This window comes from Sceloporus occidentalis, unplaced genomic scaffold, assembly GCF_023333645.1.
Source record: "Sceloporus occidentalis isolate IW3139 unplaced genomic scaffold, rSceOcc1.0.p SCAF_3, whole genome shotgun sequence".
Lineage (NCBI taxonomy): Eukaryota > Metazoa > Chordata > Lepidosauria > Squamata > Phrynosomatidae > Sceloporus > Sceloporus occidentalis.
Window position 1 is genome coordinate 96,505,783 of NW_028316983.1, and position 13,084 is coordinate 96,518,866.

General features: G+C 40.7%; 1 protein-coding gene across 1 annotated transcript in view; it reads left to right on the forward strand.

The window, feature by feature from the left end:
• Nucleotides 1-12,003: 12,003 nt before the first annotated feature.
• Nucleotides 12,004-13,084, forward strand: part of ADGRL2 (adhesion G protein-coupled receptor L2) — a 709,985-nt gene continuing 708,904 nt past the window's right edge. Inside the window, exon 1 of the mRNA XM_089515518.1 lies at nucleotides 12,004-12,276. The gene's annotated coding sequence lies outside the window, so the exon portion shown is untranslated. The remainder of the gene's footprint in view (nucleotides 12,277-13,084) is intronic.

The following is a 13,084-nucleotide window of genomic DNA, read 5'->3' on the forward strand; positions in this document are numbered from 1 at the left end:
AATATTGAAGTTAGCTCATTGCCAGAGAAAGACTTAACATTTCACATGGATCCACAGAACTGTATTTGGCTTCTCTCTTATGTGTAAATTGATCCTATCCAACATGGTTTCTCAACTGTTCACTGTGGTGGGCTGACTTTTTTCTCCTCAGGTTTAGCTAAATGAACTGTCATGCCAACAGACTTTATCAGTATGTTTAGATGCATTCTTCATGCATTTGAGCAAGTGAGGTGATATTCAGCATCCACTAAATAGAAAGGGGCCTCTGCTTGTTCTGCTGTTCAATGTGCCAGTTACAGACTAAGGGAAACAAACCCTATTGGCAGATAATCACCTTCAAGAAATGCATCATTCAGGGAAGTAGCTTTACTTGTAAGCACTGCCACCTTAGACTAGGCCAAAAACAATCCAGCAATTGGAGTAGGTAATGGAGAAAAGATTGAACAGTAGAGTATGTGGTTCCATCTTGCAGAGCCTTCTCTGTGGATATGCCTAAGCTTTGGAACACCCTCTCCAGGGGCCATTCCTATGATTAGGCATAATAAAGCATCTGTCACAGGCAATTGATTTTAGAAGTCATAAAAAGACAGAAAAATATTAAATGTTTAATGTGTGCAGTGGTGTCACTGCCCCTGGTGTCACACAGTGCAGGGATTGGGTCTTCTGGAGGCAGCTTGCTCATTCTCCTCATGAAGAGAATGAGACAATGGCATCGAGGTGGGGGGCTGACTAACTGTCACCCCCTGTTTTGGGGTTTCACCTGGTGTGGTCTGCACCCCACATACACCCTGAGTGATGCCACTGAATGTTTTGTTGGTATATAATTTTTGTTTGTTTATTGTCTGAAGGTATGCATTTAATCTATGGGATTTTCTGCCCCACATGCCAAAACAATTTTCACTTTTAATTTCCAGTAACCCTCCAGCTGTGATCTCTTCTGGGTATGCTTAGTAGTAGTTTGTTGTGGTACTCTTTCACAGAGAAGTCTAAATAGCTTGCAAAATTACAAATCACAGAATTTCACAGCATTGAACTACGGCAGTTAAAGCGGAGTCAAATTACATCAATTCTGAGAGATAAATGCAGCCAACATTTTGAGAAATTGAGAAGATGTATCCAATACCATAAATACTAATAATTGTTATCATTGGATTATTTGAATTATCATTAATTGATTTACTTACAACACATTTGTGTGATCTCAGTCTACAGAGAATGGGGTGGGGGAGATCGCACTTTGTTACTGGCTCCTTGAAAGGGTTCTTTTTGTCCTTCAAAGTTTACCTGGAACTTGGATCCCACACACACAGAGAGAGATTACAAAGTCCATAATGTGATTGTTCCCTGGAAATGGTGGAAGTTAAACACATCTGCAAAATGACAGGTTGGGAAATGGCATCTCATTTTACAACTTCTTCCATTCAGTTTGGCACTCTTTTCTTTCCATCCAGTAGCTACATTTCAGTCACTGTTTAAATGCCTTGTTTGTTAAAGGTTAATAAGGAATTATATATTTCAGTTAGAAGACACTGGTCCAACTACAAATATCAGCCACTGAATCAAGTGAATTTTTAATTGAATAATAGCTTGAGAACCTTTGAACATATACAGAATATATATTTTTCCCTCAACTGAATCCTTACTTCATCTCCACTCCCAGTCAAGAAAAATCAGTGGCAGGGTGCATGTTTTGCATAAAGGATATAGTTATCACAAATTCAGCTTGCGGCATCTCCAGATCAGTGGCTAAGCAAAAGAATCTATTCTTTATCTCACTCTTCCCATGTCATTTCATCCCATTCCAAACCTCACTTTTCTCTTTCTTTGTCATTCTTTTTTGCTTTCTTCTCAACCGCAGCTGTTGCTGTTGTTTGCATTCACAAACCCAGATCTTCTGCTTCATAAAGTTCATCCCACTCCTGGTTTCTTCTCAAAGAAATCACACAGATCAGACTGCTTTACCACAATGTCATGTCATGTATCTCCTTCAATTTTAATACTTCTCCTGAGACAACAATCTCCATTTTCCCTGACTGTGATGGGTGGAAAGGCACTTACTCAAACAAATTCTAAACAATTCTAAGAACCTACTTAGGGACTAATTTGTAAAAATTATTTTTAAAAGTATTGCAACTGAAGTTGTTCATAATTAAGTTCATCATCAAGTTAATTCTTAGTTGTTCTCATTCCTTATTACTCCCTTTCTCTCACCATAGCTTAGCTTCCTTCTTCTCTGGGATGCTGGACATATTTAAAAACAAAGCATCAGGGTATAGTCAGCCAGGCACCATTTTTATTTTTAAATAATTTCTCTGGGGCCCATGCACTGCAAGACATTGATATGAAGGGCTTTCAGAAAAGAGATCTTTCTGCAGTGAAGAATAAACATTAATAAGAAAGAACACAGCAATGGGACATTTAACCACAGCATGACTAGATAAAGTAGAATTTAAGTGCACTTTATGCTCATCATGAACTAATATCGTTGCATTATGTAACACAGTGGGAAAGGTTAAATTTGCTGCTTAAATTCAACCTTGCTTCATTTATTTTTCCCACAGAATTAATTCATCCCAAAATGTGGGGATTGTTTGAATTCCTCTGCTAATACATGATACCAGTCCAGTGATTCACTTGTTCTTGTTAGTGCTACTTTCTGCTCATTTCCCCTCTGTGTCAGAGATTGCAGTCTGTTTCCCATAGTCTTCATAAGACAGCGTGAGACAGAAGAACAAACAACACCTGATGGTAAACTGAGTGTAGCAGGATTTTAATTTGTCGGGGTGCTGATGTTCTTTACTGATGTTCTGAAAAGAGTCAATATCTAGTAGTGTACATAACTCATGGGAACTTTTCCTTAGGTTTTTGACTTTGAAGTGCACAAATTGAGCTCCAGATTGCATTCTTTCATTTTCTTTTTTTAAAAAATGCATAATTTCTTGATACCTGTTGGAAGACTCAGGCAGTGAGTCTCTGAAACCCGAATCTAAACCAGAATCTGCTTGTTAAGTTGTGAAGGGCCTCTTGGGAATTTCCCATTCTTTAAAATGGATCATTATGACACTTCACTGTTATAGCGCTATTATTCCAGTTTAACTGCTATGGTTTCCTTCGGCTTCATTCTGGAGTTTGTGGTTTAATGAGTTTTAAAAGCCCTCTGGCTGGGAATTTTAAAAGCTCCTCTCTAAATTGCAAATTCCAGGATTCCACAGGAGGCAGCCATGGCAGTTAAAGTGGAATAATAGTGCTACAATAGTGTGGTGTGATATTGTCCTCAGTTTCTTCCCAGCACCTTTTATCTGTCCAACTGGGCTCTGCCAGCAGAGATTATCTGCTCCATATTTTAGATATGTTTTCTTTTAACCCTAGTAAAGTTTATTAGTATTTAAAAGACTTGGTGCCTCATCTGGTCCATCACTACACATGAGTTGATTTCACAGTAATACCTTGCCATGGTGGGCAGATTTTTGCCACAGGAAATGACAAAACAAAGCACATTATTGACCATCTCTCTTCTGCCTAAAGATTTTTTCATCCTCTTTTATCTTCAAGTCTTATCATCATTGCAAAAACAAACAAACAAAACCGATGCAATATATATTTGCAATGCCATTTGAGCTAGTATGCTAGCATGACTGGGGGCTTCCATGTCAGTGGAGTGATGAATCTGTTCCCAGTATTAGTTTGACGTCTGAAGTTAGTTTTAATAAACTATCCAATGGTTTTGAATCTGAATTACCCCCCAAAGGCTCATCTTGGATAGCCCCTTTAAAGTTCCAACAAAAACCCAGTGTAGATTCACCACAGCCTAACTCAATTCCAGAATTCATGTCCACAACTCAGCCTAATATAAGGTGCCATACTGTAAATTACCTTTGCATATAGATTGGCTGCACTGCAAAAATAATGCAGTTTGACACCACTCTGCCATGTTGCATCCTATGGAATCCTGAGATTTGTAGTTTGTTTTAGCACCAGAGCTCTCCGACAGAGAAGGCTAAATATTTCACAAAACTATGAACCTCAGAATTCCATAGCACTGAACCATGGCAGGTAAAGTAGTGTCAAACTGCATTCTTTTTCCAGTGCAGATTAGACCTTAGATGTGGAAACTAGCCATAGTTCACATATCCACAGCTGCCCGAAACTCTGAAAGTTCTTATACGGTCAGAGCAGATGCTACTGAGCCAGCTAGACTAATCAATGATCTGACTCAGTATAAGGTATGTTTCAATTAAATAACTCTCCAACAGAAGTCAAGGAAAGTCTTCCTATCTGTGTTTGAGGAAATCTACTGCCAATAATGATTGCCCGTTCTGGGTTAAATAAACCTTTTGTATGACAAACGTTTCTTCTTGAGTACTTTATGAAAGAATTTGCACAAATGTCAAGGAAAATAATCATGTATGATCTAAAACTCATCTCTGTTTTGAAGGACAGGATTGCTATTTTTCATTCCACTTCTTAAAGATCAGCAGAATCCAATATAACCATTACATAACTATGATAATACGTTGTGGATTCCAGCAAGATCCACCACCACTCGGGCCCAAGAAATCCTCATTTGCCACTAAGCAGCCACTAAGATCAATGGGGATCAGTTCCCCTTTCAACTGAGAAATGGCTGCCCGATATTCCCACCCATTTTTGTGAATCTCTGGCATGATAGGAAGAAAAAAGGACTCCTACCACAAACCCCGTTTCTGCTGGAAATCACCCATATGAAGGAGGATGGGAACGTCAGGCAAATGCTTCTCAGTCAACAGGAAAATGGACCAGTTTCAGTAGTGGTAAGAGGGGTTTGGGGGACTTTCATGGTCCTCACATAGTTCCTAAACTAGGGGCGACATAGGAATCATGAATATGTAGCAGTTACAAATGAGTAACTGTAGGTTATATATTCATAACGTCACAATAGGATTTCAGCTTGCTTCCCCCCTTCCACCTCAGTTGTTAAAAGAATTAGAAGACTATGTTGATTCAAAGGAAAAGAATTACTTGAAATTTAAATGCAAAAAATAGCAATGTGAGATCACTGGGAAATGATCAGCTCCCCACTTCTCCACATAAAACATATGAAACCTTTTTTTTTTAGATAATTTCATCTTCACATGATCTTTCCTGATGTTCTAAATTACTTAGGTTTCATGACCTCTGCTGTAAAATAATGTTTTTACAGCAATGCCTAGATTGCACTTCTAGGTTTTGCAGGTTTTTTCTTTGGTGCTCATCATAATGTTTATGGCACATTTCTTTTATCACCGCCTTCTTCCTTTACACAGTAACAAAGTTTGTTTTTATTTATATGCTATTCCAAGGTTTCCTTAAGCCTATGTATGCAATATAAGTAATGAGACTAAAGAAAGTGTCTGATGATTACCTTTCTCAGTCCACTAAAAATGTGTTTTGTTTCCTTTTGGCTAGATAATGGGGCCACCATTGAACACTAATCTGGGCCATTTATATGCAGATATAATCTGCTGTCCTGGTTCTTTCAATAGGTGCCATAAATTAGCATTCCATTTCTGCTACAATTTTGTCAGCTCTTTTTTTTTTTCATTCATTGCAGTGCATTTGATCCAAATTCTCTCACAGATGTTTGTTGAGGCATACCATCCTCTGAGTAAAAAGCAGCTCTCTCAAGTTTTGGGTCCATTAGAAACCTTTCTAATTTTTTTTCTTATCCATACTTTCCCTGTATTCTATGGTTGCCTGATTGCTGCATTTTGTTTCCTTGCTTATGAATCCAATACATCTCACACATTTATCCCTCACAAAGGCCTAAATACACTTGTTTGTCACAGAAATATGAAAATTCTATAGAAAGATATTTCTGCCTCTGCTTTCTTCTGCTGCTCTCAAGTAGGATGTAGTGCAGGTGACTGTTACGGAACATCGAGGATAGAATGTGCCATAGTGAATAAATGATGGCATGTGTTATCTTCCAGGGGTGGATCATGCAGTATGTGGGTATTATACTGTCTAACCAATATTCTCTCTTGTTTTAGTATTCTTGTGTCTAATGACATTTCTGTACCACGAAGTGAAACATCAGATACACTGTAATGTTTTGAAAAGAAGTGCTTTGCCAACAGCTGTGCTGTTTGCCACTACAGTGTGCCATCATACGCGGGCACACTTTACGCGGCTTTCAGCATATGCTGAAAGCTGCATTGGGAAAAGGGGCATCACATCCCATAAGGAATAATGGGGCATGCACCCATGGTGCACGTATGCCTATGCACTGCCGCGCTGCTGCACTGCCACATTTCCACACTGTGTGCCGCTGCACCGCCACACTGCCATGCCACCACACCGCCATATTGCCACACCGCCACGCCACTGTACTGCCACATGCACAAGCCCCATTCATTTAAATGGGGCTTGAGCATAGGTGGAATTCCATTTACACTGGGGGGGGCGGGTCCGGAACGAATCCTCCGCATAAAGGAAAGGCAGTCTGTAGTTGTTTTACTTACCAATAGTGTTTTACCAATAGTTATTTATTGCAAATTTGTGGCTTCTAAAGGCAGGAAGCATTGTTGGGGTTTCTTCAGATTTGGGGAGTGCACAGAAAATGGCCAAGGGATAAATGCATCCTGATGTTGTTGTGTGTCTTCAAGTCATTTCCAACTCACAGTAACACTAAGGCAAACCTACCTTGAAGTTTTCTTGGCAAGATTTGTTCAGAGGAAGTTTGCCATTGCTTTCTCCTGAGGCTGAAAGCATATGTATTGCCAAGATGATCCAGTGGATCACCTTGTGAACCTAGTGGGTCACCAAGTAAGCCTTGGTCTACAGAGTCATAGTTCAACACTCAAACCACTAGTGCTGACTTTCTCACATGCATCCTAAAGTCTGCCATTTGTGAGTAGAGGTACAGGAATGGCAAACATGCATCTTAAGGTTTGCCATTTGTGCACCTTTACTCTACACAAGTAGGAGGCAGGAATTTCTGTGGCATGGTAAATAAGGGATGATGTACCCTGTTAATCCCTATAATCTACAAAATAAATAGACTGAAGTCAGAAATTATGCCATTTCATTCTGCAGTTGAAAGCACCATTTTACATTTTAAAAGACTCCTGCACATAATTGGCACATTAAGGAGCTAGCCTAAATGTTGCTCCCTGATGTGCTTCTTTATGATAACCAATTAGCTTCATGAATGTTTTAATGCAAGGGACATTCAAAAACAATGCACATATACCATCCACTACCTATAATTCAGAATTCTACCTCCTTGGTCTACTATCTCATTTTGTGTACTATGTACATTGGGCCTGAATTATTTGAGGAGCTGTGGTAAGGTTTGGCTTTCTCCGGGGCTGCAGAATGCCTGATTTTCAAAATGTTTTAGACTATAAATCCCATAATCTCTTAATCTTGGCCTTGCTGACTGGCTCTTCTGGAAAATGAAGTCTAAAACCTCTAGGGAGGGCCAAAGTTTCCTTTCCCATGGCTTACTTCACAATATTTTGTTTGTCTCTTCATTTGTTTAAAGAGATGCTACATATTGGGCATTGGGGAGAGACTATTGGGGCTATACAGACCACCCCAAAAAGGTGTGCTGCCCCTTTACTGGACAGATCAGGGCTGTGGCCATCTCATGCCACAGCCCCAATCTGGCCTCCGGAGAGTGCAAAAAGGAGCCGTAGAAAGCAGCTCCTCTTTGCGCCCTCCAATGGGTGCCATAGCTGTAGCAGTGCAGCTTTATGATGCCCCTTCAGTACTGCATCATGTGGATGCAGCACCAGAGGAGCATCAGGACGGCACGCACCGTGTGAACTGGCGTACACCAAAATGGTCCCTGGGGACAGGGTTAGGGTGTCTAGCATGGGGACACTGCACCCTAACTCCACCCACAGGCCAGCACAAAGTGCCGGTCTGTATCAGGCCTATTTTGTGGTTAGGAGTTACATTATGCTCTTACACTCTCCTTTTTGAAGAAACTAAGTACATCTTTATTAGTCAGAAGTTGTTTATAGCACACAGACAGCTACTAATATATTGAGTCACAGAGCTATTATGATGGGATTTTAAATATATTCTCTACTTTCTTCAGTGTCTAATTGGTAATTTATCTGATGTGAGTTTTTACAGTAAATGTGATTATTTCTAGGAAGCATTTATTCAATACTGAGCTATGTATAAGTACTCATAGCTTTTCCCAACGCAGATAGATGGATACTCTCAGAAATTAAGTCATACAGCCCCAGTCCTGAAAACACCCATGACCTGTTGGTTCCCTACCATAAGTCAACAAGACTTTACAGGGTAATACTGAACTCTTGTAAAGAAGAAGCAAAAAAGGAAACCAAGTGGTAACCCCACATATAATACATTGCACTAATGCATGTGAGAGTTGCTGAGTTCATAGATAAAAGTAGTGGGCCAGGCAGGTTCATCTCTAGTATGTCATCTGTGATAGAAAAGGGGCAATCTGTGCCATGGAAAGCATGTGGGATTCAACAGATCTGTTATCTATTAGCATCAATAGATGAACAACCTCCTTATTTCAAGAAAGTGTATTCCCATTTAAAGCAAGTGTTGGGCACCAATGAACCAGCTGAGCAAATCTAGCAGCACTTTGATTATTTCTTGAGTGAAGTTCACTTTAGTGGCACTCATCCAGCCTTCTACTGAGTCCAGGCACTGCTACAGGATAGTTATGGCTTCACTTGCACTTGACTGAAAGGAGAGAAAGAGATTACTATCATCCACATACTGATAACACTTCACACCTTTAATATTCTCTTACAGTGGTTTCCCATGAATAGAATGGAAGCAGAAAAGGTGATACAGATCTGGGGGTATCAAAACCTCCACAGGCCAAAATGTTGTTAAAAATGCTGTTTGGGATTAATGGTACCAGAATCATCCAGCCAGCACTGCTAATTTTCTGACTTTGAGTTTGTTTGTTTGTTTGTTTGTTTGTTTACATTTTTATGCTGATTTTCTCCCCAAAAGGGACTCAAGGCAGCACACAAGACAAAAACACTTTAAAACTTTTTAAAAATTAAAATAATTAAGTTAAAAAGTATAAGATTAAAAACATACAAAGTTAAAAACATAGTGAAAACACACACACACCACATAAAAGCCACCTTTTATCATGATTTTAAAAAGTCTGTCTGAATAAAACTGTTCTACACTGTAAAAGAATAAAAAATTTACACTGTAGAAATAATGCAGTTTGATAACACTTTATCTGCTGCAGCTCCATCCTTTAGAATCCTAGAACTTGTAGTCTTACAGGTCTTTAGCCTACTCTGCCAAAGAGTGCTGGTGCCTTCCCAAAGAAAAAAATCCCAGAATTCTATAGGCTAGAAGCATGACAGTTCAGCATCAAACTGCACTATTTCTATAATGTAGATGCACCCTCTGTGGAAGTAAATTCTGGTTCCCTAGCACCACTTTTTGGAACTGGCTACCCAAATAGGTACAAAAGTACTGTAAAACAGTGCCTCCAACTCTCTGTTTAACCAGAGGCCTGGTCTCCCGCCGCCTGGTTTTGCTCCGCAGGGAAGCCACAGCCTCCAGACTGTGTGACTTCCGGGCCTTCTTGTTGCACCATTATGACGCCGCAATGCACCAATGGTGCACTCACAATGTCATAATGGTGCTGCGACGTGTAGACGCTAGGTGTCCTGCACGTAACAATGGCAGCGCCCATCTATACAGGGTGCTGCCATTGTTATGCCCTCGTTACGTGCTAGGGTTGAGGCACGTGTGGGCGGAGTGGCCTCGGCCAACCCCTAGCACGTGATGAAGGCACCCAATAGGCCCCTCTGTACCGGGCCAGAGTGTCCAGAATATCATGGCTGTGGGTACTGAAAGCAATTGAGAAACCAGCAGCCCATTGCCTGAATGGAGGAATGCCTAAACCTGCCACTGTGGAATAATCCATCCGTAGACCATGGGGAGCAATGAGAGATCGAGGAGGAAAATGGGGAATCATTCCATCTGTCTCTTTCCCTGTAAATGTCATATTAGTCATATTAGCCACAGGCCATCTATGTGTTGCATGGGTATCCAAAAACATTTTGTGGATACTATTTTAATCAGATCAACTCCATGTAGTCTTCTTAGTGACCAAGGGACTTAGCAGGTCACTTGCCCTTTGATGCTTTCTGTGTTCCACAGGCCCATGAGTAGAATCCATCCATTCATCCATTCAGCCCATGACTGGCAAACTGCAACAGCCCCAGTTTTTACCTGTAAGGTCAAAAAGTGCATCACAACTTGCAATTCCACCCCACCCACCTCCAGCTGATTAAGACTGTTTTCTGGCATTTAAAATAAGTTATGTGGACCAGGAAAGTCCATGTGCCCTGAAGTCAAAATACTACAATACTTTGAGTGACATTTTGGGCCATTTTTTACTCTTTTTCAAAACTAGAGGGAAAAGGGGGTTCAGGAGGGTCACAGAAATGGGTTGCAGGTTTGTCACCCCTCCTAAAGACAGTAATTATGGGTTCTCAGGAAAAAGAAATGGGAAGGACCAAATGCAGAGCAGCTTGAGGTACTGCATCCAGTGAGAGCAATTAGAAGAGAAGTTTCAGTCTCATCCATGTCCCAGAGTTCTGTGTTTACACTGATGGCCATTCTTTCCATCCTTGTGCTCATCTCTGTGCTTTTAATTACTTTTCCTCTTGGAGATCTTAATCCATAGTATTTCCAGCCTTTCTCCATTCTTGATAGCGAGTCCCAATGGATTCTTGCTTCTAAATGTGCCTTTGAGTCTGAATACAAATGTATAATTTGGGTTCCATGGCTGTATCCCTAAAGATTTACTTGCAGATTAGTCCAACTGAACTCAGTGGCACCAACTTTGAGGAGTATACAGTCTCTAACTGCTACAGGAAAATAGGTTTTGCTTTTTCTCAAAAGGGCTTATTTGTATGGAAATAGAAATAGGATTACAGTCTTGCAAATTTTATTCATGCTCACTAAAAACCAAGAACCTTATCGCACACACAATTTTAAACGTTTTGGGGACTGAAGGAGGATGCTCATGTGTGCACGCATCCGGCAGAAAACGGAGTTTATCGCACATGAAGACGTCCTCCAAGAGGCCTCGTTCCATCCCCTGGCGTGCACCCGTTCCCATCCAGTCCTGACGGGTGCCATTTTTTGCTGATGGAAGGTAGTCCATCAGGCAAAAATCATGCCCGTCAGGACTGGACGCGAACGGGTGCGCACCAGGGGACAGAACGGGGCCTCTTGGAGAACATCTTCATGTGTGATAAATTCCATTTTCTGCCGGACGCGTGCGCACATGAGCATCCTCCTTCAGTCCCCAAAATGTTTAAAATTGTGTGTGCGATAAGGTCCTAAGTCCCACCAAATTCATTTTGAGGTGCACATTCAGAAAGTAAGTATAAGATTACAGCTTGAGTTGCCAAGTACCATGAACCATTCTATCATCTTCCAGCACAAGTCATCCATCTCTGTTGCAGGGATAACAACAAGCAGCTTGACCAAAGGGCTGCAAGGGATACCAAGACTGCATATGAAACCTTGATGAAACTTATAAAGAAATGGGGTGGAGCTGAGGCCCTCCAAATCATTGCTGGATTTCAGCTCCCATCTGTTATAGACAGTGCAGTGAATGGTCAGGCATGATGGAAGCTGTAATTCAGTAACATGTGGGGAGCTACAGTTTCTCACCCTATATATTCATGGGTGAATATTTGTTTTTTCTGGTTTTCCTGTGATATGATAAAGAATGTATACTGACCATATTTTTTTAAAAAAGAAAATAAAATCATTTCTCATCCCCGCCGCACCCCTCTCCCTTCATTTAAGCAACCTGTAATGAGAGCATTTCTTATCTTACAAGTATGACATGAAGAGGGAGCTGTGGTTCTTCTGAGACATGCCTAGGTCTGCCTGTACTAGCTTCCCCAGCCAAGCTTTCCGATCACTTGTCTGCTTTTTCCCCTTTCTTTCCCTCTCTTGTCTCTTGCACTCACTTACTCTTCCATCTTTTGCCACTGTGCCAGATAAATTTAAATGTATCTGTTGAAGTGGAGATAATCCATGCAAATCAGAGCCACTGGCTCCCAAGTGCTCGATTCACAAAGAGAGCGGTGCTTCAGGAGGTCACTCGTTCACAGCTGCTCCTCCCATTATATTTTTTTTCCTCTTACAGCAGAATTGCTGCTTGTATACAGTGACTGAAAGGACTCAATTTACTGCAACTGCTGCCTGGTTTTCCTTACAACTTTCTTTAAAAGAGGGACATACCTTCCAGCTATCTTGCCAAGAAAGGTAGGAAGTCTGATTCTTCTAAAGTGATGGAAATACCTCTGCTCCTTGCTCATTATATCAGATTGTGCAATAATGATGATGCTTACTGTTATCAGCCTTACCTCTGAAAAGTATGATGCCAAGTGCCTGATGCTTTTGTTTCTTGTATGCACAGTCGCAATTGTGTAAAAAATAAACAAACAGTTATTCTAATGGTGATTCAGCCAGCTATTATCCTCTTGCACAGTGGCAAAGGAAGGTCTTATCAAAGGCTCTCTCTTATGTAGAAATTGCAACCTCCTAGTTCCACTCCCCCCTTACTCTTATAAAAAACAGGGGGGGGGGAGAGAAACCAAAACAAAAACTCCTCAAGATTTCCCATTCCTAGTTTTTTTTCCCTAATAAGTGCCAGTCCTTGATTCCACAAAATGAAAAATTCCAAAATGAAAATTCCCGGTCTGTCCTTGACTTTATTAAGGTGATCTCCTTAACCAGAACAAACTGGGTTTGGGACAAGGGGATTGCTAGGTGCTTTTTTTAAAAGGTAAAACGATATATTTATGCCACCCTTTGTCTATTTGTAGCATGCAAACAATTAAGATGCAGGCCTCATTACACAAAGTAAATATGGGTGTGTTCTATAAATGTATGTATTAACAGAAATGCCAGCACTATATTCCTAGGAATGAGACCCCACTTCAGTGCTGTTAGACATAGCTTCACAGAAAGAAATGTGGGATGTGAAGCACTTTCTATGTGTGTACACAAACACACACACAATCCTAAAACATTTGTAATTATTCACATTGCCATTAAAAAGGCAAAATCA